Here is a 25,809-nt window from a genome sequence, read left to right on the forward strand (position 1 = left end):
TTAACATACGCCAAGCCGACGTCTGCTGGCTTGCTTGGATTTCTGCCACAATGGCCATCAGGTAAGTAGGAAGGCCTTGGCCTGAGCTGTGTCTAGCAAACCTCCAATAAATTCCAATTGAGGTGACGGAGTGAGATGAGACTTGGGGTAGTTGATGAGGAACCCTAGTGACACCAGCACTGCCTGAGAGGTGTACTTGATCAATCATCCAGATAGGAAAAAACATGCACTCCCAATTTGCGAAGATGCGCCACTGCCATGAGCAAGCATTTTGTAAAGACTGTGAGACAGATGCCAGCCCAAAAGGCAGAACACGGTACTGTAGTGCTGGTTTCCCACCACAAATCAGAGATGCTTCCTGTGACTATGGAAGATCTTGATATGAATGTAAGTGTCTTTTAGATTGAGATATCATAGCCTGTGCCCTTTTTGCAGAAAAGGGATCAAGGTGCCCAGGGAAAGCATCTTGACCATTTCTCTTTTGAGAAACTTTGTTCATAGCCCTCAGGTTGAGGATGGGATAGAGTCCCCCTGTTTTCGTTGGAATCAGTAATTACTAGGAATAGAATCCCCACCCTCTTTGCCTGGTGGAATGGGTTTGACTGCTCTAGCCATTAAGAGAGAGGAGAGCTCTGCAGAGAGCACCTCCTGATGATCTACAAGCCCCCAAGATGGGCTCAGGGGCAATTTATAGGAACACCCAATAGATTTAATTTATACCTTCTGCAGATAATGGCGAGGACCCACTGGTCAGAGGTTACACTGGGCCACTGGTTCACAAAGAATCGCAGCCTGCCTCTAAGCGGGAGGTCTCCAGACATAGGTACCGGGACAGTGGTTATCCTATCTCTGTCCCAGGAGTTGACTGAGGCGCTGGTTGGGGCTTTGGAGCCTTCTGATGCCAGGTTGGGGCTTTGGGGCCTTCTGATGCCAGGGATGAATACGAGGGGCCTTCTGCTGACGGGACCAAGAGGGTGGAAGATAGCCTTCCTCGGACCTGATCTTGGAGCCCATCTAGATTTGATACTTATTACCCTGGATTGGCCACTGTTAGAAGCAGGATACTGGGCTTGATGGAGATTTGGTCTGACCCAGTATGGCAAATCTTATGCTTCGTAGAGCAGAGGACTGTAGAGAAATACTGGAGATCCTTAGGTCGCTTTTTCAATTCCTGCTTGAAGGAATCCTTAGGTCACTTGTTCAATTCCTGCTTGAAGGAACATTTAAAAAAGAAGGAAGGATTTAAGGGGAAGAGTGTTGGCCCTTGGGGCCACATTCTTCCTCAAATTTCCATGTAAGTGTCTTATCACTTACCAAAAAAACAAGTTTGTTTTTCTTCAACCTGATCACCTGGAGGTATTTCTTACAGATAAAGGTGGATGATGGGTTCATAATTAGCCTACTAGATGGATGTTTAAAAACTGGTCATAAAAAGTAATATCTCCTTAAATCTATAAGGTTTGACATTTTTATTTTTCTGTTTTCTTGATATGGCTTCCCAGAAAATGTGGACTTAATAGTTGGAATTATGATGTCTAAAATGTTTTTCTTGATAATTGTTCTTTGAATTCTTGACATGGATTCCAAAGTTACTTAATTTCTTTTCATTGTAAATGGTAATAGAATTTTATAAACTATAAATAAAAAAAAAGAGGATCTTCACTACTGTCATAGACACAGAATGGATCCTGTGGCACTCAGTCCTTAGCCAGTGGTATGGGAACCAGAGCAATTGGCCAGATAAGGTGGGACACGAAGCTGCCCCCATCGTTGGGGGAGCTTCCTCCTCCGAGGAACCATGGATGACCACTGTACTGGTAGGTAGTGGCACCGATGCCCTACCGAGCATTGATGCAGTGGCCACTGACACTGGTGAAAGTGTTGGCATGGCACCGATGGCTCGAGAAGAAACAGTCCCGTCCTGGTGCCACTGGTGCTCCAACACCGAGGCCCTGCAAAACCTTCTCCAGGGCGAGCTGGACTCATTTATCCAGCTCTTCCTTGAAGATCACCGATGCTAACACTGACTGGGAGCCAGGAGGTGTGACAAGATCCTCTTCAGAACCAAGAGGATCAGTGGCAAACATCTGGAACACTGGAGGCCATGGAAAACCCCTGGAAACTATGGAGGTTTGGTGGCATCTCAGAAAAAGCTGGAGCATCCCTGTGCCCAGCACCATGCATCAACAAAAACGGATTCCGATGCTTCTTTGGCTTCCCTCGATACTCAGCTCGATCCTTCCCCAGGGCCAAAGTAGATGAGGAACTCGATCCTGTCTTCAACGAAGAAGAGCCAGGCAGTGGCCTGTGTCCAGAGTTCCTGACAGCAATCAACATAGATGAAGCCGATAGCCCTGTTGATATCGATGGCCCGCTGGCCATTGGTGCAGCTGTGAGGTCCCTTGATGTCGATGCCTCCGATGGATCGGTCTTCCGGTGCCCAGAGACATGTTTCATCTTTCCAGATGGGCCCGGTGTTCTTTTGGTGTCTTCTGGGTGCATTTGCAGCATTCTGGACATGATGCAATGCCCTCAAGCAGATAACACATATTTCGTGGGGATCCATGATAAATATGCTCCTTGTGCATTGAGGGCATCGCTGAAACTCTAATGACATGGCATCGCGAAACAAAAGGGACACTAGATCAAAACTGATGGTGGTGGCCTTTGATGGTGGAGAGGGCACCAAGCGCACTTGGTATCGACTATGAAAACAAAACAAATTGAATGACTGAAAAACCTACCTAGGGATGATTACCAGTGGAACTGCGGGACCCGACGAGGCATGAATCATGTTGATGCAACTTTCTGAATGAGTAAAAAAGCCAAAAAAAAAAAAAAGTTGAAAGTATGAGAGACTCACAAAAATCGCGAACGATTGGGTTCCTTGGAAAATGCAAGACTTAAGGGACCCTGTGTGGACACGTGGTATAATGGATGCTTGGGCATGCTCAAGAGAGCTCAGTTAAAGTTCTAGAAACTTTGACATAAGTTTTCTGTGCTGGGCTCCATTGGATGATGTTATCCAAGGACTGCCATCCTTCTTGTCCTCGGAGAATTTAAATTACAATACAAAATACAGCTCTTACTCAAAGATGTAGAATTTAAGTTTTTGGCAAAAAGCAGAATATAAAAATCTAAATATATATAATAATATGTTGTTGTTTAGAGCCTCCCTGTAAGTCTTATTCACAATTCATCTTCATTTTTGGACAAAATACATTGTCAATGAAAGGTTTGTAAGTACTGTTGTACCCATAACCTTTGGTTTGCCAATTGTATTTCCATATTTTTTTTGGGGGGGGGGGGGGGGGAGAGGAGTTGGCAGTCTCCTTCTTCTCCTTTTGAGTTTCCAGTTCAATTGGAAACAGGGCTGGGATCTGTTGCTATAAGCCTTCATTTGCAAGAACCCCAGGATTTTCTCCCTTATTTTATATCCCCTCCCAACGCAACTCAACTAGTCCTGGCACACTTGCCATGCACCGGGCCCTGACTCCAGTCACTGGGTGTTGCCATTGCGCCAGTGCAGCATTCCCCTTAGGTCCATAGGGTGGGAAATGAAGAAGTGTGCAGTACTGCCACTAAGCCTTCAGGCAGGCCCCCACAGATCGTTTTTCTGTCTGTCCTTTTAAAAAAGGATTCTTATTTGGTAGAGGGATTTATGGGAAGTGCTGCTATGAAATTGGAATGTAGCGATGCAACAGGTCATTTATGGCCCATCACATGCGATTGACCTCAGTGTGTCCAATGACATCCCAAAGGCAACCTGTCAGTTACAGTAAAATAGAAAACAGCCACATTAGGGATTGAATTTCTACACTGCCATTCACACTGGGCATAAAAAAAAAAAAAATCAACACTTCATTATTTCACTGTTCATTTGCCATAGTTTATCTCTAACACCTAGTTCTGCAACTAAGAGTTACTGAAGCACCTCATGAGCCTGGAGAATAAAACCTGCTATTGGGAACATGAACTGGGCGCATGCTCTTATCTCATGAGGTACCCACAGTACCTGGCTGATGATGTAATCTGCTTTGAAGTGCTGAAAAAGCAGAATATAAATAAATGGCTCAAGGAAAATGGCTCAAATGGCTGAAGGATGACTGCCAGGTGAGACAGGCCCAGGAGTCTGAGAATGAGTGATGGACAAAAACAGATAACAAAAAGTATAATTTTCAAAAGCACTTATATGCATAAAAATGGGTTTTGTGCGCATGAAATGGCAGGAATGAGTGGAAAAGAATTTTGCATGCACTGGGTGGAGTTGGGGGTAGGACTGGGATTTATGCACACCTTTTTCATTTTCTGAAGTATGCAAGTAACCTACTCATGGTAGTCCGCACACACCCACAGATTTTGTAAGCAGATTTTCATATTACATTTTCTAGAGGGAGAGGTAATTAGCTCAAGGTATCCAAGTGGGAATTGAACCCTGGCTTCCCTGGTTCAGGGCCCATTGCTCTAAGCACCAGGCTACTAGTGCACGAAGCTCCTTTGATAATTCTAACCAAAGTCTGTGGGTAAACAGCAGCTTCAGACTTTAGCCTCCCATGTATTCTATGTTACATTTTGAAACAGCCTATGGGGTACTTTATACCTGTAGACTTTAGACGGAATATTCAAAGAAGACTTAGGCACATAAATCTGCCTTGAAAATTTGTGGTGTCTGCAGTGCACGAGCCGACAGATGCACACGAAGTTAATCCTGCTTGGGAGCAGATGTAACTTTATGTGTATGGATACAGAAAGCCTAAAGCACGCATGCAAATCCTCTCTCTGCCCCTCCGGAATGCCTTTTGCGAGTGTCGAAAAACTACAAGTGTAATTGAGTTACGCACATACTTTTTCATGCACTGGCCTCTGCTTGATTTCCAAAAAGCAATTTATGTACGTAAACTGGACTGTATGCACGAAAAATCCTTTTTAAAATCAACCCCAACATGTGTGGACGACACCTGACACGTGAGATCACCCTCTTCCCTAGCTTTTATCTAGGGATAAATCCACTTTGTCAATTTCTATGCACTGATCAATCAGAAGAGTCTTTGCCACAATGGCCACGCAAAAGAGTTTCTGTTCAGTGTAATATACACACAAATGATATCAGTTATCTAGCAAAGTGAGTGCTAGGTAACTGATAACCCTTCCTCCAACTGCAAGGGACAACTGGTATGGGAACATCTTCAGCCAGTTATGCTGGAAATAATGGTCAAGACCAGGTTTAAGCTCACTATAATTTGCTTCCAGGCCTGGTTCACAGGCAAACACTCCTCTTCTGACTGATTAGGCTTTACTTGAGCATTCAGTCTAATAGGCTAGTTTCAAACTGATCACTTCAACTAAACCCCTATCCCTCCTCGAAGTGATGTTTCAAGGTGGCACTATTTTTATGCCAATAACAATTATTTTAGAATGGTCAGAGAATTCTTCAAACATGCATCTTGAGCAAAGAATTGTGCATGCAGTGCTAGTGCAGTTGGATATGCAGAATTAAAGGGTCAACAGACAAGTTGTATATACTGTTGGCTGAGGCTCATTAATAGAAAAAAAAAAAAAGGCATGTTAGAAAGAAACAGAACCAGAAAAATGTATTTCTGATACCTTCCTTTACAGATAAAAAAAATAAATAAATATAATAGGAAGTAGAACTAGGAACTTAGCTGCATTCTTTGTTCACCACGCTTGCCTTAAAATAGCAGCTGCTCAGTAGTTTCCAATGGGTTCCAGTCATGGCAGTTTTCCAGCCCCTCAGACAGACTGTGGGCTTTCTATTGGAACAGCGCAGGAGTAATGGGTACCGGGGGATACTGAGGGTAGCACGCAAATAGCAGCATGGATGCGCGCTTCAAGTGAAATGCATCAGCTAGGGACAGAGGTAACGAAAAGTTCCAGAGATTTGTTTAAATTATTTGCTGCCAAGTTTATGAAGGGGTTCCCCCGCCCCCCAAAAAAATTCCAATACAATAAACCTCCTAAATGCAAAATAAGGCTGGTGATAGATGGTGAAGGTGTTGGGTTCAGGCCTTCATTATGTGCAGGTCCGTCCGTCCGTCCCCCCCACATACACCCCCCTCTCACTCTAAAACTTATTCTAGCTCCCCTGCCCTGGGAGGGTTCATCTTTCCTTACAGGAAGACCCGGATACTTATCGCTTGTTTTCCCCAAGAGGAAAGCAACAACCTAAAGGGTTGAATTGGGGAGAGGGTGAGAAGAAGTTAAAGGGGGCAGCAAGAATAGCTTCTCACAGGGACCGATTAAGGGTGCTTTGGGTCCTGGGCAGGGCCCCAGCCATGCCTCCCTTCCCCACCCCCATCTCCGAGCGGCTGCCCCATCCGCCCCCCTTCTTTAAGCCATCACGAACCCTACACAGGGTTAGCAGCCAGGAGAGTGGGCCTAAGGCTTTCCTTGCTGCTAGAGGAGTTGACAATATCGGCGCAGTGCAAGGTGTGAGAATTCGGGCTCAGGCGGACATGCCTAGCATTTACGCTCTTTAGTTTTGCTTTCAATTTTAGTTGCCGTCTGGAACAACTGTCTTGCCCAATGCATGCTCGGCCGTGAACAGGATTTCACAGGTCCTGAGTTGTCTGATTCCAGCAGCAGGCTCCAACCTAAGAAAGCAAAGTGGTCTTCCCTCAGGAGCTTCTTCCCTATTCCTCTCTCCCCCGGGGCCAGGGAGTGGAACTGGAGTTCCTGTCCCTCCAGTACATGTTAAAGCTCAGCACAGGCGAGGGGGCACCTCTTTATACTGCTCATGACCTACAGTGCTCTGCTTGTGGAGCTGAGAAATCATCAGGGGAGTAGTTCAGTTTCATGCCCACTACGGTTTTATTTGGGAAGGGGGAAGGCAGCCACACCTCACCTATATCAGGGCATCATGTTTATGCCAGCTGTGGGTCAACTTGTACCTCGCAAAATGAGGCAAGCTCTCCAGTACAGCTGCATGGTAGTGGGTCAAAAGAGCAGGTGTCGGCTTTACTGGGGGACTCCACTCATTCTTAGCTTCACTCTGGAACCTCGCCCCCTGCCCAAGCAGGATTCCTTAACTTGCAATAAACCCACATAACCACTTAGGGGCAGAGTCAACATGCAAACCAAGGCAATTAGTGTTGTAATCACCTGGCTAATTAACATTCAGCATGAATATTCATAGTAGAGCAAAGCGTCCCAGCAAAGCAGTACAAAATAAAGGAAACCTTTCGGGCATTTATTGTAAGCGAATGAGGGCGTCTTGACCCTAATGTGCCCCTCCGAATTTGGCTACGTTCAGATGAACACATCTGTAAGATACCTTGCATCTTTCTCTGTCAGGGTCGTATGTTCCAGACCAGGTTAAAACCTAAAGCAGAAAGATAAAAAATCAATGTCAAATCCACTTAGACAGAGCTGGAGAGTGCACGCGCCTTCAAGAGAAGCCGGCCTCCCAGGCAGTTTATAAATCAATAGACACCCCGATCCTCATTTATAAGAAAGTCATTGCACTTAGGTTTGCGGTCCTGGCACCCACACTGTATGGAATACAATGTACCAAAATAAGTGACACCTGTCAGGCCAGTCCTAATGCTATACTGGAGCTCTGACTGGTTAATTTACTCATCTCTGGGTACAGAGGAATACAAATTGGCAACACAAACAGACTTCCTGGCTCTAGTGAGGAATGGGTGAGCTATCCTTAGTTGGTAAAGGACTCTTATCACTTGTTCCGCACTCTTTAAAAATAAGTAACTGGACCAGGCTAATAACTATCCAAAGAAATACATAAGCTTTTGAAGGCATATAGATTCCCCCTTCTTCAGATCCTGTATGGTTCAAGTACAGTGTATATGGTCTTTGGGTAATTATTAACCTTAGCTCAATAAAAGGTATCAGAACCTGCAAAGAATGTTCTGCACCAAAAAAATAAAAAATTCTGCGCACACATTTTCTAAATTTTGCAAAATTCTGCAAAACTCTACACATTTGTCAAAATGCAATATTTTTTTGCAAATTATCATTCTGCATTTCAGTGCAAGCCCCTATTTACATTTTTCTCCCTAGCAAGAGTCTGAGGCAACCTAGGCAGACCAATGTAACACTGCCCCCTGCCCAACCCACCCTCAGGCCACTACAATAAGAATCGCAAGAGAGCAGGTGCTCCATGCTGAGCGCCGCTCTCCCCACACGTGCCCAGCCACCTCTCCTGGGCGTGTGGTTCTTTATTTAAATGAGGAGTCACGCTAATAAGCAGGCTCTAGGGACAAGAATGTGTCTCTAGCGCCTCCTTATTAGCGAAGTGGTGGCTGTCAGCGGGTCCTGACAACCGACGCTCTATTTTACCGGCTTTGGTTTCCGAACCCGGTGACAGCCACGTGTTAGGAAAATGGACACCGGTAAAATTGAGCGTCCATTTTTCTAACCCGCTGACCGGCGGGCAGATTTTTTTTTATTAACTATTTTTTTTTTTTTTTTTGGTTCCTCTGACTTAATATCGCTAGGATATTAAGTTGGAGGGTGTACAGAAAAGCAGTTTTTTCTGCTTTTCCATGCACTTTTCTGGGTTGCTCAGAATTTAACGCCTGGATGCACATTTTACTTTCAGTATCCCGGGCGACTAAGTAATAGCCTCATCAACATGCATTTGCATGTGATGAGCGCTATTAGTTTTTGGGAGGGTTGATGAGCGGCCAATCGGGTGCTAAATGGTATGCTCGGCTGAGCTGAATCTCTCTCTCTCTGTATGGCCCTGCGAGCCTGACCTGTGCCGTGCTACTTTCCATGTGCTCACGGGGTTTCACCCCAGGACTTTGTACACCACTGTTATTGCACGTGTCTGGAAACAGTGATCTGAGGTGGGACAGGTCAGGCTTGTCAGGCAGCCATATTACAGCAGGAAGCACACTGCATGGGCAGGAGGAAGAGCAGGACCCAGGCAGGAAAGTGGTGAGATTAGAAATAAACCTGAGAGAGAGGAGCACAAATTTGAAATAAAATACATTTCTTCTATTCCTCTATTTTGCTCCCACCGATTTATTACAGTGAAGCTGTGCGTTCTATCAATAAGTACCGAGTGCTAGATTAATACATTCATAGTGCAAGTGCACTCACTGTATAAAACTGCTAGGGGAATTTGTGCAACACAGAATTTGCATGCAAAATCAGCGACACGGCATCGGCCCACACCAGCCAGGGGAAGGAGGCAATCTTCTTCATGCCAGTGCTGCTGTTTTCTTTCCCTCTGTTGCAGCTGTGCAGGCAGCCCCCGCCTTAGGCAGAGAACAGCTGGTTGGGCTGGCAGCAGCTTTCCTGTTTGCCGCTGCCACTTCACCCCACACCGTTCTGGTGCTCCTCTCCCCGAACCCCACCCCTGCGGCCTGACTCACATTCACTGCGGTTGTGGGCCATGATGCTGGTGGAGGCCGCTGTTTCCCTTTGCCTCAGGGGAAGGTTTGTTTATTTATTTATCGGGGTCGGCAGGCTGCAAAGGCCAGCCCTCCTAGTCCTAACATTCAGGCCGATACAGTAAAGCGCAGACGCGGTTACCCTGTTTTTAACCTGCTTTGTACGCACGTTTTGGACGCGCATGTCTAACTCGCGATTCAGTATCTGGTTTTACGCGTCCTTACCACTTACTGAAATCGACGCGTATCCCTTTCCGCCCGTCGCATGTATATGATATGTTAATGATCGGATTAGCTATTTCCTCCGATACAGTAACGTGCGCCCAGATTATCGCCTTTTTAACCAGCTATTTTGCCGCGTCTTTAACCTGCAAATTTACCGCCTACCCTGACCCTGGCGTTAGTGTGGTGAACTTAGCCGCCCAGTCCCAAACCAACCCAATCCACAGAAAAAAATGCTTCTCGCAGAAGGGAGAAAAAAGTAACCCAACCTGGCACCACCGCGCTTAACCTCAGAGTACTTCGGTTCCGTAGGGAAGAACGGACATCGTTTCCAGGGGGTTCCTCTGGCCTTCTCGTGGGTCTGGGCTCCTTGTCGCTGCTGACTTGCAGTGGGCACGAGCTCCTGTATCAGGCCCTATCCCAACACACCCTACGCCGTGACCTCGGACGTCCAGCCGGGCACTCAGGTCGTGGCGTGCGTTGATGCACCTTCCTGCTGCATGAACGCACGCCGCGACCTGAGCGCCAGGCTGGACGTCCGAGGTCACAATTATTACAAAAAATAAAGCAAGGTGCAGGGCGAAAATCATTTCTGTATTACGCTCGGGCATCGGGGATTGCCAGCTTGACTCTTTCACAGAAGGCAAGCCCCAGCAGCCGGCCATCAGCGGCAGGGAGCGCAACAAAGCACCTGTGCGCGCAGCTCCGATTTTCCGCCTCCTTCGGACGGGCAAGAGAGAGACGAAATTTCATGGGCAAACTTTTCCCCCAGCCCCCACTCACCTGCCCTGGCCGCGGCCACGCAAGCCCCCAGCAGCAGCAGCAGAAGGGCGTCCATGGGTGCCGGTCTCCCGTGCGGGCGCGCTGACAGCTCTGGAGCAGCCCCAGTCCTCTCTCCCCTCCTCCCGAGGCGCGCACCATGGCTCCCCTGCCTCCCGGGGGCAGCCGGCGGCGAGAGCGGCTTCAGCAGCTCAGGTCGTGGCGTGCGTTCATGCACCTTCCTGCTGCCTTGAGCGCCCGCCTGTACGTCCAATTTGGGTGCTCAAGGCAGCGAAGGTGCATGATCGCGCGCTGTGACCTCGGAAGTCCAGCCGGGCGCTCAGGTACCAGCGCACCCAGGATACTGTGTAGGCGCTGTATACCGCTCTATACAGTAAAATGGATTGCGCACGCCTACCGCTTCATGGGCGCGCTTTGGACGCCGCTTGCATTTGCATCTCATTTGAATACTGTATCGAGCGGTATGTGAACCAGATTGTGCGCGCGGCAAACGAGGGTGCGCCCGGCACTGCCGCACTCTTTCTTACGCGTCCTTACTGTATCGGCCTGAATCAGCAGCAGATTGAGCTTGGCTAGCGAGATAGTGGGACGGGGAGGCCTGCGGGAGGAGCCTGGGGTAGGATTGAGAGAGAGAGAGAGAGAGAGAGAGAGAGAGAGTTGAGGGGAGGTACTGAGCCTGGGGTAGGGGAAAGGAAGGCGAGAGCGTTAGCCTGGGGATGGGGAGTAAGAGAGCTAGGACGAGGATTGATTGAATGCCTGTGAGAGAGTCAGCTGACAGAAGGAGCTGGAGGGAGGACCTGTGCATTATGATGAACTTTTACAATACACTAGGGAAATTCTGCACACAAAATTTAAAATTTTCCTTCTTTGAGTAATAATGTTTTCTGTGTTGTTTTTTCAATTAATTATTACTGAAAGACGGTGATTATAATGTGTTATTTAAAAAACTAACCTATGCAGATTTTAATGTGCTTTGAAGTGCCTTCAAAAAATGGAATACAAATACCATTAAATAAAAATGCATTTTGCAAATTTGTTTGGAGAATCTTTACTACATTTTTTTAATACAGAATTCCCCCACGAGTAGTGTATGTTCCTTGTGTCAGGCTGAGGAGGGGGCTTCGCAGAGAGGGTGGAGTCCCCAGGGAACCCAGAGTGGCTGAGTGCCCCAGCTTGCAGCCTGGGAAGTTAATCCCGGCACAGCCAGCCACCCCTGCAAGAGAATTCACACCAGCCGCACTGTGTGCTATGTCTCGCTTTCATATGACTGCTCCTAATGAAACAGAACACTGGCCTACGTCTGGCACTGCTTGCCCTATTTTATTTTATTTTTACTTCAGGCTGAGTTAAGTGAAACGCATGTGACTGCCTATACTGAGGTCTATGGCATTTGCAATAGGAAGCAAATTGCACAGACCTAAGCTTTATGTTCCTTCTTTGCCGTCATATTTGATGTAAAAAGAGAATGGTGCGTAACAGAGGGTTACAGAGCAGGCAGTGCTGACAGCATGGACCAAGGACTGTGTCAGCAAGCAGACTAAATCCCACTTTACCATAAAACATGAGTGTTCTCCCAGTTCAAGGTATTTAGGACTGTAAACTCAGCACAACAAAATGATCTCAATAGCAGTTCTTGTTTCTGGTTGTGGGAAGCCGGAATGTGCATGCATAACTACCATTAAGTAGTAGCACTTCTGTGTAATTCACAGTAACAGCTCACCAGGGTTTTGGCTCTGATCTTCTCCTTGTTTTTACCAATCTTTCTATGAGCTGCTCGCACATTAGTCTGACTCTGCTATATCAGAGTTTTGCTAGCCCAGACTTTGGATGACAAACTGCACAGCAGCAAATATACACTTGTCAGCACAGAAGCAGCAAGATCAGTTTTCACAAACAAGTTTATGCACATATTTCTCCTTAGGAATTATATACAAATCAGAAGAAATAAAAGCAATCTTATCTTTTTTATATGTTTTTTATGCGTTAAGATCATTTTAGTAAGCATTAGTCTTCAAGAAGGCATTGGGGTAGCCTGCATGGAGCAGCAGTTACTACCCTAACCGCAGTGGCAGAACTGAATTGGGGTTCCAAGATAGCTGTGGCAACCTGCATGCAGAAACCATGGTCAAAGCCTAAATTTCAATGACCATGGGGAGGATTTCATAGGACAATCGCTTCACTAATTTTGGCGGCTGTAGGGGATTAATACAAACTTGTTAATAAGACAAGGAAGGGGGCTTGGGTGATGGATTAAGTATTGGCAGTGCCTCCAGGCTTTCATAACTAGCTCCTTGCTGCATAATTTACAACCTGCTGCACAATCGACATATCTGAAGCTCCCCTACTTGTAACTCAATCATTTGAAAGACACTACATAGCAGGAATAAACATTAAACAGGTATAAAACCACAAGGTTAGAATAACATATTCGTAAGATTTGGGAATTGCTTCAGAGCAAAATCTTCTTGTTATTCCTGGTCTTCATAACTTTAAACTATAAGAAACACATACTAGTGCTCTTTTCTTTATAGAGCTAATGTCTTGGAATAAGTTGCCAAATGTTATTAGACAAGAAGACTGACTGAGGTTCAAAAAATTGTTAAAAGCTTTCTTCTTTGTAGGCATACAATTGGAATGGTAGCTGGCAAATATAGGATGAAATTGTTATTGAAAGCTGTATATATATGTGATGTTTATGTGTTCAATGTCAGTTTTAAGATTGTGACTATATGGTTGTGATCTGCGATGATCAACTTTGGAAATTGTGGAATATAAGAAAATATAAATAAATAAAATGCTTACAGTTGAATTTTCAAACATGCGCATAAAATAGGACATACATGAATATATGCTATTTTCAAAACTGTACCATACATGCATAAATCGGGATCTGTAACATCGTGTGTGTAAAAAAAAGGGGTGTGCCAGGGGCATTCTGGGGCAGGACCATCATATATGCGCATAAGTTGCTACTTTCAAACTTGCCAAAGTGATTCGCATACATCTTTTACTTGCATATATTTACTTCTGCTCAATATCTGGTGTGAGTGTAAATATCATTATATTAAAAAAATGACTGCATAGAAGATCTGGATGCAATGGGAGCCTTCAGGCTGAAGAGCCAGGAGGGTCTTCACGAGCTGCAGATGGACTGGGTGAACTAGTAGACTAAATGGAAAACTGGTTATTTCATTGCTGTGAACATGTTGTAAAATCCCCTGATTTACACATGTAAACACCAACTTATGGGGGGTAAAAGCATCAAATTAATGCGATAAAAATCAATACATGTATCCTTGAAAACTGGAAGTACAAATACGTGGGTATATGAACTGTGCACACATAGCTGGCAAATTTCCAACTTATTCGGCTAAGTAGTGCCTTTCCCGCTATTTGAATGAAAAAATTTGAACTTATTTGGATAAGTAGCGGCACTTATCTAGATATATTCTGATTTATTTGGCTAAATAGCAGCAGGCCTACATAGCTGGATAAGTCTGCATAATGTTACTTGTCCGTCTAAGCGTTTTTCGGACTTATTTGGCCACATGCCGCTCCTTAGCTAGATAAATCGGCATTTCTCTGGATAAGTCCAAATTTCTGTGGCTTGTGGTTTAGACATGCGTGAGCATTTGTGTGCACATATGCACTTGTATTTTATAACTTTTTGACACTGGTTATAAAATATAGTACACTACAAACGTGGAGTAGACAACACACATATATAGATAAATATCACACAAAAGGAATGTGTGGCAGAAAACAATATATAACTGTTCAATACATGTCCATAAGTTTATTTAAGACAAACAGGGAAAACCGCTTGTAATACAATATGCCCTCGCCTTAAATAAATAAACTTATGGACGTGTTGAGTAGTTATATATTATTTTTTGCCACATATTCCTTTTGTCTGATATCAAATATAATGCGTTCATATACACACATAAATGGGTGCACATGAACAGTTTGAAAGTTATCCTCTCAGTGATAAACCTGAAAAAAAAAATGATTGAAGATAAAGGGGTAGATTTTAAAAGATGCATGCGGGAGTAGATTTGTTCTCCCAACCCGGCGCGAACAAATCTACTCCCGATTTTATAACATGCGCGCGCTGCCTTCATTGCATTTAAGGGTCTCCAGAACGCTGCCATGATTTCTCAGCAACGGGTCTCTTGAATTAGCAGTGCGTGTTGCTCCTATCATAATAATATAGAAATGACAGCAGAAAAGGACCCAAATGACCCATCCAGTCTGCTGTGCCATGCAGGTTACCCCATGTTTCTCTTAAGGGGAGAGCTGCTGCTCTATGCAGTTATCCCTTAGCCTTATGATAACCCACAAAAATGTACCGCTAGCAACATTTTTACTGGGTAATGAGTCTTTTGAAAATTCAGACAGTGCTGCTTGATATGCTTTGCTTATGGACTTGGCCATAGAAGCAGACCTGTTTTTTCCCCTTATATCTGTGCATCAGTTCCTCAGACTGTAAAAGTCGGGGCCCTCGGTTGCCTGAATCCAAATTCTCTTTTTCCCCTTGCTGTTGAAGGAGAAAGCAATGCTGGAGTTGTATCAAAAGAGTAGTAACAGCTGCACCAGCAAATTACTAGAGATGTGAATCGTGTCTTCGATCGTCTTAACGATCGATTTCGGCTGGGAGGGGGAGGGAATCGTATCGTCGCCGTTTGGGTGTTTAGAGTATCGTTAAAATCGTGAACCGGCACACTAAAACCCCCTAAAACCCACCCCGACCCTTTAAATTAAATCCCCCACCCTCCCCAAATGCCTTAAATTACCTGGGGGTCCAGCGGCACACTAAAACCCCCTAAAACCCACCCCCGGCACACTAAAACCCACCCCGACCCTTTAAATTAAATCCCCCACCCCAAATGCCTTAAATTACCTGGGGGTCCGTAGCGGCGGTCCGTAGCTTAAATTACCCCCGGGTCCGTAGCTAAATCGGGGGAAGAGGGAGAGCAGGAAATCCGGCACCCTAAATCGTGGTGTCTTCAGCCGGCGCCATTTTGCAAAATGGCCGCCGCAAAATGGCGGCGGCCATAGACCAATACGATTCGACGCAGGAGGTCGTTCCGGACCCCCGCTGGACTTTTGGCAAGTCTTGTGGGGGTCAGGAGGCCCCCCCCAAGCTGGCCAAAAGTTCCTGGGGGTCCAGCGGGGGCCCTGGAGCGATCTCCTGCCGCGAATCGTTTCCGTACGGAAAATGGCGCCGGCAGGAGATCGACTGCAGGAGGTCGTTCAGCGGGGGTTCCGGAACCCTCGCTGAACGACCTCCTGCAGTCGAAATCCGGCACCCGATTTAGTGTGCCGGATTTCCTGCTCTCCCCCTTCCCCCGATTTAGCTACGGACCCGGGGGTAATTTAAGCTACGGACCGCCGCTACGGACCCCCAGGTAATTTAAGGCATTTGGGGTGGGGGATTTAATTTAAAGGGTCGGGGGTGGGTTTTAGGGGGTTTTAGTGTGCCGGTTTTCCTGCCCTCACCCTTCCCCCGATTTACGATTTTTTGACGATAAATCGGGGGAATTGGTATTGTATCGTGGCCCTAATGATTTTTGACGATTTAAAATATATCGGACGATATTTTAAATCGTCAAAAAACGATTCACATCCCTACAAATTACCCCCATGCTTATCAGTTCCCCAGACTGTAAAAGTCAGGACCCTCATTGGTTGCTGTCCGAATCCATTTCCCCTTTCCCCCCTGCTGTTGAAGCAGAGAGCAATGTTGGAGTTGGCATCAGCATTATCAAGGCTTATTGGTTAAGGGTAGCAACTGCCGCAGCAGCAAGTTACCCCCATGCACCCTTTTCTTCATTTCCATCCTCTAGCCGTAAGGGATTCACAGTGTTTATCCCATGCCCCTTTGAATCCTATGGCTGTTTTCATCTTCACCACCTCCTCTGGAAGGGCATTGCAGGCATCCACCACCTTCTTCATAAAGAAATATTTCCTGACAGTTCTGAGACGATCTCCCTGGAGTTTCATTTCGTGATCCCTATTTCTGCTGATTTCTTTCCAATGGAAAAGGTTTGACTTTTGTGCATCATTAAAACGTTTCACATATCTGAAGCTCTGTATCCTATCTCCCCTGCATCTACTCTCTTCCAGGGTATACATAGTCTGATCCTTCAGCCTCTCCCCATAGGTCTTCCGATATTAACCCCACACCATTTTCGTCGCCTTTCTCTGGACCGCCTCCATCCTGTCTTTATCCTTTTTGAAATACAGGCTCAAGAACTGAATACAGTACTTGAGGTGAGGCCTCACCAAGGACCTGTACAAGGACATTATCACCTCCTTTTTCTTACTGGTTATTCCTCTCTCTATGCAGCCCAGCATTCTTCTGGCTTTAGTTATCGCCTTGTCACATTACTTCGCCATCTTCAGATCGCCAGACACTATTAACCCAAGATCTCAGAGATCCTGCTTCTTGATTGTTCCTATTCCTGTTTGTTCCTGCCTTGCCTTGTCAAGCCTTGCCTCGTCCAGCCCTGCCTTCTCCTGCTTGTTTCTTCCAGCCTTGTTGTTGTGGAGGTGGACCCCTGGCTCGAGAGGTAGTTGGTGCAACCTGCAGGGAGGAGCCATGCAGGTCCCCACCATCGGCAGGCAGAGCTGGCTGAAGCAGAGGCCCAACTGGAACTTCACCAATACCAGCCCTCATTCCCCTTCGGTTGAGCCCTCAGGTGCCAGGTCCGGCTGGACTTAGGTGCGGCCTCTATGGAAGTGAAGATCCATCACGTGGGATGCTGCGGGCCAGCTCAGTAAGAGAAAGCAGATTCAGTTCAAGCAGTGGTCAGGGCAGGCAGCAGAACAGACAGGCTGAGGTCAAGGCAAGCAGAGTTCTCTCAGAGTTGAAGTTCAGGCAGAGGTCGGGCCAGGCGGAGTTCAGTCTATAATGGTAAGCAGGCAGTGGTCAGTGGCAGGCAGAGATCAAGCAATTTCAAGATCCAATCCACGGTCAAGCCAGAAGTTCAATCCAAGGTCGAAGCTGGAAGTCCGATCTGAGGTCAAAGCCAGAAGTCCAATTCGAGAGACAAGGAATGAAGAGGAAGACGAGGGACCACAGGAACAGGGAGGGATACTGAAGACAGACGAGGGAGACTGACCAGGAAAACAAGAACTCAAGATGAATCAGACTGCCAATGGAACCAGGAACAAGGCTCGGGAACACAGCAGGAACCAGGAACAGAAGTCAGGAACCAGGAACAGTGAGGCAATGTACTTCTCTAAGGAGACAACCTATTGCCGAGGCACTGAAGAAGCGTCCCAGGCAGACTTAAATAGTGTAGGGTTCCTGACATCATCGATGAGTGCCTGCCTGGTGTCGTGCACGCTAGGAGAGTCAGGGCCAGAGTTGGCGGCATCCTGAAGAGATGTTCGGTCATACCACAGCCTGCTGCCATATTGAAGAAAGAGGTTGGAGTCGACGTGCCCCAGGGAAGCCCTGTGAGGGAGGTAAGAGCGGTGGCTCATAGGAGGGGCCTGCGAGCTGCCGAATGCAACACTTATCTTGTCTAACTTGTCTTGACCAGCCTCGAACCTTCTCCTTGACTTGCCCAGTGCTTTTGTGTGTCTTTGTCCATTCTGGCCTGACCTCCTGGTATTGACCTCTTGCTTTGGACTTGGGCACGCTTGCCTGCTGCCTGGACTTGACCTCTTGCTTGGACCTGACCATATTTGCCCGCTGCCTGCCCCAACCTTTGGCCTGTCTCCGAATCTCTAGCTTGTTGCCGGTCCTGACCCTGGCATGCTCTTGGACTCTTGCTCTCTTCACCATCCTAGGGACCCACCTAAGTCCTGCGGCCGCCAGAACCCAAGGGCTCAACTTGCAGGGGAGGCGGCTGGTATAGGTAAAGCTCCAGACTGTCCTGCTACAGAGTGCATTCACCAGCTGCCAGCATAGGCCTTGTAGGTTCGCTTACGAGGCTGCATCAACTATGCCACAGCACAAAGGGCGCCAATTATTAGATAAAGGGAATGAAAAGAAAAAAGCTGATCCCATGCTAAAGGGGATTCTTGGAGGAAGTGTGTTTAGTTGCTGCTACTAATGCTATAAGAAACCTGTGTACCCTAAGAAATCAGGGATTCCTATGAATTTTACTCTGATATCCTGATATGTATCTGGAGGTTTTGCTATGCCTACTTTGAGTAGGTATTTTGATCTTTCATTGCCCAATGTGTACTAACTTCACTTTCCAAAATTTTATGAATGTCAGTTTGTCTGTTCTGTTCCCATGAAATCACTCTATGAAAGTACAGTATGTTTGCTAAGCAAGTAAATTCCTGGAGGTGGTGTTCCTGTTTAATAAGCTAAATACTAATTTCTGAGTGATTGACAGTAATTTTCTGTCCACAAAGTTGTGGCTATTTTTGACAATATCATTGCAGTAAGTGTGGAGTATTCTCCCAAGGCAGACAGGATTATATGACTTGTGAAGAATGGATATATTTGCATGTCCTAAACATAATTTCAGCTGAAATTTTATTTGAGATTGGGACTTCAATTCCTTTGAAAAAGCTAATGCATATTTAATTAAAAGAGAGACTATAGACTTCATTAGGTAGATGATACCTCCAGTGCTCTAACACTGTTTGGGATTATAGTGAGGTTTGCACTTTTGATATGACAGCTATCTACATTTTCTATAAAAAAAAAAAAAAAAAGAAGTTTCTTTATCAAAAGTTCTTAACAATTTTTGTTAATGAGAGATTAAACGAGGCAGGTTAAAACAATTTTAGGATGCCTGCTGTGTGACTGACAGGCCAATCTAAGTTCCTGTTCAGTTCATAAGAACATAAGATATGCCATACTGGGTCAAACCAAGGGTCCATCAAGCCCAGTATCTAGAGATTCCTGTGGTACCGCGACAATGACATCAACAAAGAGATTGTGGAATACCGGATGCGAGTGCACGTTTTCGGCAACAGTCCATCGCCTGCAGTAGCCACATACGGGCTCAGGAGGACAGCCCAAGAAGGAGAAAAAGAGTATGGTACAGAGGCCAGACGCTTTGTGGAGAAGGACTTCTATGTAGATGACAGATTAAAGTCCTTACCTACCGCAGGGAAGCGATTAAGTTAATAAAGGCAACACAAGCAATGCTAGCAGGCGCAAATCTGAGACTCCACAAAATAGCCTCAAATAGTCCTGAAGTAATGAAAGCATTCTCTTCATACGATCGCGCCAAAGACTTGAAGAACTTAGACCTGAGAGTGGACGCACCCCCTCTCCAATGAAGTCTTGGGTTAAGTTGGGATGTAAAGAAGGATGTCTTTTCATTCCAAGTTTCAATCCGAGATAAACCATACACCCGCCGAGGTGTTTTAGCCACAGTCAACAGTCTGTATGACCCGCTGGGGTTTGTAGCCCCAGTTACAATACAGGGAAGAGCCTTGTTAAGAGAACTCTCATCCATCACTACCGAATGGGACGCCCCATTGCCCCAAGCAAGGAAAATGGAATGGGAAAAATGGAAGAGCTCCCTGAAAGTGCTCGAACAGCTCCACATACCACGCACTTACGTTCCAATATCACTTAGTACATCCAGCCATAAGGAGATCTGCATTTTCTCCGATGCATTGGTCAAAGCCATAGCTGCGGTAGCCTTTTTGAGAGTAACAGACGCGAAAGGGACAGTACACGTGGGCTTCATCTTCGGCAAGGCAAAATTAGCACCACAACCTGACCACACCATACCACGCCTAGAATTGTGTGGAGCGGTGCTAGCAGTGGAAATAATGGAGCTGATAACAGCCGAGATAGACACGCAAATTGACGCTATTCACTTCTACACGGATAGCAAAGTAGTACTAGGTTACTTTTACAACCAGACAAGAAGGTTCCACGTGTATGTTAGCCACAGAGTTGAACGTATATGCAAGTCAACGCACCCAGAACAATGGCATTATGTGCCCACCGATCAGAATCCAGCAGATCACACGACAAGAAGTGTGCCAGCATCCCATTTAATGGAAACAATGTGGCTGACGGGACCAGAATTTCTCCGGAAACCAGAACACAAGTCTCCTGAATGCTTATTCGATCTCGTAGACCCCGACGCCGATTTGGAGATTCGCCCAGTCACAACTACTCTCCTCGCCGGTATTGTTCCCAGGAGCGGTCTGGGAGCTCACCATTTCCTGCGCTTCTCAAGCTGGACGACACTGAGAAGAGCGATGGCGCTTCTCATCCATATAGCGCTTTCAAGACACCTACCAGCTGATGATAAGCGGAAAACCTGCCGTCAATGGCACCTCTGCACAGAATCCCTCTTGGTGAACGAGCTCACCCGAGCGGAGAACACCATCTTACGCTGTGTACAACGGGAAGTGTACGCAGAAGAATGGAGACGCATCAGCAGAGGTGCGGGCTTGCCCAAAGACAGCCCCCTCTGAAAGTTGAATCCCTTCATTGACAAAAACGGCCTGCTGCGAATTGGTGGCCGTCTCACCCAGGCGGAACTGGACACGGGAGAGAAGAACCCCGTCGTTGTTCCTGGTTCGCATCATATAGCTGTCCTGCTTATACGACACTACCATGAACAGGTTCGGCATCAAGGTCGACACTTCACTGAAGGAGCTGTCAGAGCAGCAGGGCTGTGGATTGTGGGAGCGAAACGATGCATCACCTCCATAATTTACAAATGCATCAAGTGTCACAAACTACGTGGTGCCTTCCAACAACAACAAATGGCCGACTTGCCAGCAGATCGACTCAGTACCAAGCCTCCGTTTACTTATGTGGGGCTAGACGTCTTTGGGCCCTGGCTGATCACGTCCAGGTGCACCCGAGGGGGATGCGTGAACAACAAACGCTGGGCAGTGATATTCACCTGCATGAGTATTAGAGCTGTACACATTGAAGTCGTCGAGTCTTTGGATACCTCGGGTTTCATAAATGCATTGCGCAGATTCTTTGCGATCAGAGGTCCAGCCACCCATATCTGCTCCGACTGTGGAACTAACTATGTAGGAACTTGCAAAGAACTGAACATTGCCTCTGTTAAGATTGACTATCCTACCGTTGAAAGATACCTTGGCAATTAGAAATGCACGTGGAAGTTCAATCCGCCCCACGCCTCGCACATGGGAGGATCATGGGAGCGAATGATTGGGATGGCCCGCCGAATCCTCGATGCCATGCTGATAGAAACTAGTCCGACTCGACTCACCCATGAAGTCCTAACCACTCTCCTAGCAGAAGTGGTGGCTATCCTCAATGCGAGACCACTAGTCCCGATATCCTCCAACCCTGAGTCACCACTGATCTTGACCCCAGCCATGCTTTTAACACAAAAGACTAATAACATTCCTGTGCCGCAAGGGGACTTTGATGGCAAAGGAATTCACAAATGCCAATGGAAACAAGTCCAACAGCTTGCCAATTCCTTTTGGAGTCATTGGAAGAAAGAGTACTTACCGACTCTCCAGTTTCGAAGCAAATGGCAATCCAAAAAACCCAACATCCGAGAAGGGGACCTTGTTCTTCTCAGAAATGGTCAAACCCAACGCAACAGCTGGCCCCTGGGGCTCGTCATCAAGACTCACCCCGGAAACGACGGACGTGTTCGTAAGATCAAAGTAAAGACAACGAACCAAGGGACAGCCAAGGTCTTCTACAGGCCTGTCAGTGAAGTGGTACTCATGCCACGTGAAGAAACCTGAACTTCGTGGACCGTTGTCCACACCAAAGACTCTCTCTCTCTCTCTTTGTGTTGTCTGTCTTTCGTTTCAGCTTGGTGAAACTCCTTGAGGAAGACACCATCCACCGCCTACATGACTGGATGACCGAGACGACTGCGAACTTCCCTGAACGTCGCAAGATCTAGTTATAATGAACTTTACACTATTGCATGTTGATATGAAAACTGATGTTGTGGTATCTTGTGATACCAGACGGGGAGTGTTCTGTCCCCATTAATGGGTACATGTTTGTGTCTGTATATAGTGCAGCCCACCTGTGTTTACCACAGCCCCTCCTTCCTAATACTTGTGACACTTTCTGTAACCCAGCATAAAAGTCTGAGAGCCCTGCCTTTAAGAGGGAGTTTGCCTTTAACAGAAACCCCCTCCCTTCATGTTTCCTCCTGAGTCACTGGGTCCTGGGCTCTCTGCTATTGGTTCTCGTCCCTTACCTCAGCCTGAGGAGATTTTCTCCGGTATTCATTCCATGACGGTGGGTCTGTCTCAGCTGAGCCAGTAGAGAACTCAAGTGCCTGTAACCTTTGTTACATGAACAGTTTTTTACGTTCCTCCTACCGCTTAATTATAAGACTAATCAGCTTCAACCCCTCATTGTCCTTCCCTGCGTCCCAAGATACTTCACCTCCCTTCCCCTGCCTTCCTCCAGCTATAAGGATTTCTGCCAGAGGCATAGACGTTTGAAAACAACTCTTGTAAGTAATGAGAAGTTATCTTTACAATAAAGATTTCAAACATAAAGATCCTTGTTTTGAAGACTGATTGAGTGGAACGTTAGCTGCTTTGGATGAGGGAACTTTGAAAGTTTCTGTGAAACAAACAGTATAAAAGCTGTACAGTAAAAGGCTTTACAGTTAAGAACTGTATAGTTACTGTTGGACTTGTTTAGGTTTCCACTCCCTTTCAGAGGTGGTGGTCAGAGGCAATGGCCTCTGATGATGAGTTTGATTTGATGCTTGACTCGATGTCTGAGGTAGACAGAAGTGGTTTGTTGATGACAGCAGCATTAACAATTAGTTATAACGAAAATTAATTGCGACATGATGTAATTAAATATGAAGAAAGAATTGCTAAAGCTGAAGAAATTTTGGATAATATTAATGTGAAAATGGTTTCCTATGAGTCAAAACTTTCCTCAGTTCAAAATACTTGTAATGTATTTGTAAGACATCATGTTATGTCATAAGCTAGAAGCTAATGAAAATACTTTTAAAAACTGAAATCGATTGATCAAGAATGGCAAATGTTTCTGGAGCTGATATGTTTAAAACTTATTATTACACTTGGCGGTCCGCAAGCTATCCCCACAGACTGCTGCTCTTACCTCTGCCCCAGCCTGATGCCACAAACTAGCCCATGTGGCAGGGACGCCACAGCGGATGCGGCAGGATGCCACCATTATACGTGGCAGGAATGCTGCTGACAGACCCAGATGTGGCACATCCTCCTTAGGCACGTGCGCACGTCGCCTTACCATATTTAAAGGGACCACAATGGAAAAACCCCTACGGCATGACATCAGCAATGGAGCCCTATTAAGGGGCAATACACCAGCCGCAACATGCCTCACCAGCAGGTCCCACTACCTAAAGTAGAGCATGTTGCTTCAGCGTCTGTCTTCAGTCCAGCTTGTCTTCAGCGTCTGTCTTCAGAATTGTCTTCAATGTTCTTTGCCTCCTGTGCTTCTGCTTGCCTGATCTTCCCTATCCATCCCTTCTTCCCTTTGGATGGATATCTGGATTGACCGTGGCCTGTTCTTGGATCCCGTTTGCCCACTGCCTGCCATTGACCTCTGCCTGCTTCCCAATACGCCGGATCACCACCTGCCTCTGACCCTGCTTTCCAAGGTCCTCCTCTCCAGCTCACAGCAGGGACCCCACCTAAGACCTACCGGTCCCAGCACCCAAAGGCTCAACCCGAGGGGAATGAGGGCTGGTATAGGTGAAGCTCCAGCTGGGTCTCTGCTTTGTGCAGGTCCACCTGCTGATGGTGGGAACTGCAGGCTCCTTCTCACCTCAGTCTAAGGGTCCATGAACGCAACAGTTATATGACAGACACTTTGGAAATCTCAGAAGCAGCATTACCTCCCTTGGTTCAAACTTATTATTTACCTAGGAAGAAAGAACAGGGATTTAGTAATACTAAAATCAATATTTCTGATGAGCAAATGGATAAATCTCTGGTAAATAGCACTTCTGAGTTGCTGCCAGAATCTTTAGATAGTGTTACACTGCTGGTGACTGTGATATTGGAATCTGATCGTGAATGGATTTTTAATTTCGTTTTTTTCCTGGTCGAGATAAAAAGTTTCTTGGGCAGCTTATTAGAATATTTCCTGATTCAACAAGGGATACTCCAGTTTGCAGACAAAGGTTTTTATTTTGCTGTGGGTGCAACTTTTCTTTTGAATTATCCATGTAAATCTAAGGTTACCGTTCAGCAGAAGATATATATTTTTTCAGACTCAGAATAAATTACATCCTTTTTGATATCTCATCAATAGATGCAGGATGACAGGATGGACTCTTCACTGTCTTCTTTAGAGAGCTGAATATATTTTTACATTATGACTAATCTTTATATTTCCTTCTTTGTAAATGAGAAGTTTTCACTAAGAAAATTTGGAACTCCCTCCCCAAGAATTTTAAAGAGACAGCAGTACATCGGCAAGAAGGGGTGAAGCATGAGACCAGCAGGGTAATTAGTAAAGGAGATGTGGTGCCAGGTTCTGATGCACCCAGAGGGGCAGAGGTAGGAGCAGATTTGCCTATTGGGGGGGGATCGGGCATCCTCCGGTGGGCCGGTCGCACTGGTAACGGGGTTATCTTTGCTCCTGCTGAGGGACTGCCGCGGAACAAGGTCTCTTGCTGAGCCGTGACACCTGAAGCAGCCCGAGGGAGGCGTCGGCAGGGCCGCAACAGAGTCCAAACCATCGCGGCCTGAGGGGAAAAGTCGTCGGGGGCCGCGTGGCCTGAGGGAGGTCTTGGCGGGGCCACACAGAGCCCAACCCAACACGGCCCCGAAGAAAGGCTTACAGGCTCGGCAGAAGGATGCATCCGGCGACTGCAGGTCCACTTCCTTCCACTTCCCCCTCCGGCAGTAAATGAGCAGTGCGGGCTTGGCCAAGGCCCAGAAGAAAGGAGAACGCTTGAGGGGTGTGTGTGTGTGTGTGTGTGTGTGTGTGTGTGTATGAGAGAAAGTGCCAGCATGTGTGTATGAAAGAGAGCCTGAATATGTGCATGAGTGAACATAAGAACATGCCATACTGGGACAGAACAAGGGTCCATCAAGTCCAGCATCCTGCTTCCAACAGTGGCCAATCCAGGCTACAAGTACCTGGCAAGTACCCAAAAACCAAGTCTATCCCATGCTACTGTTGCTAGTAATAGCAGTGGCTATTTTCCAAGTCAACTTAATTAACCTGCATGTGTGTATGAGAAAAGAGAGTGCCTATGTGTGTAAAGGAGAGAGAGAGGATACAGATTGTGTGGCTTTCTTCACTCAAATCCACAACAATCTCTGGGAAATCAAAAATTGCCAGGTATTTATTTATTTAATGGTATGGCGAGCTGGAGATTTTTAATTATTTTTTAATTATTTTAAATTTTGGGGTGTTATTTCATGTGCTCTTTTGAAATATTTTATTGGTATTTGGGAAATATTAGAACAAATTTATGTGACTTTTTAAATCATTAGGGACCCAATATTG

The 25,809-nt window shown here is 46.3% G+C and overlaps 1 long non-coding RNA gene across 1 annotated transcript in view; it reads right to left on the reverse strand.

Moving 5' to 3' along the window:
* Positions 1–7,225: 7,225 nt before the first annotated feature.
* The window catches only part of LOC115091553, a 74,409-nt gene continuing 55,825 nt past the window's right edge, over positions 7,226–25,809 (reverse strand). The window contains exon 4 of the long non-coding RNA XR_003856766.1: positions 7,226–7,339. This is a non-coding gene — a long non-coding RNA (uncharacterized LOC115091553). The remainder of the gene's footprint in view (positions 7,340–25,809) is intronic.

The sequence above is a fragment of the Rhinatrema bivittatum genome, chromosome 5 (genome assembly GCF_901001135.1).
Source record: "Rhinatrema bivittatum chromosome 5, aRhiBiv1.1, whole genome shotgun sequence".
NCBI classification, from domain to species: Eukaryota; Metazoa; Chordata; class Amphibia; order Gymnophiona; family Rhinatrematidae; genus Rhinatrema; species Rhinatrema bivittatum.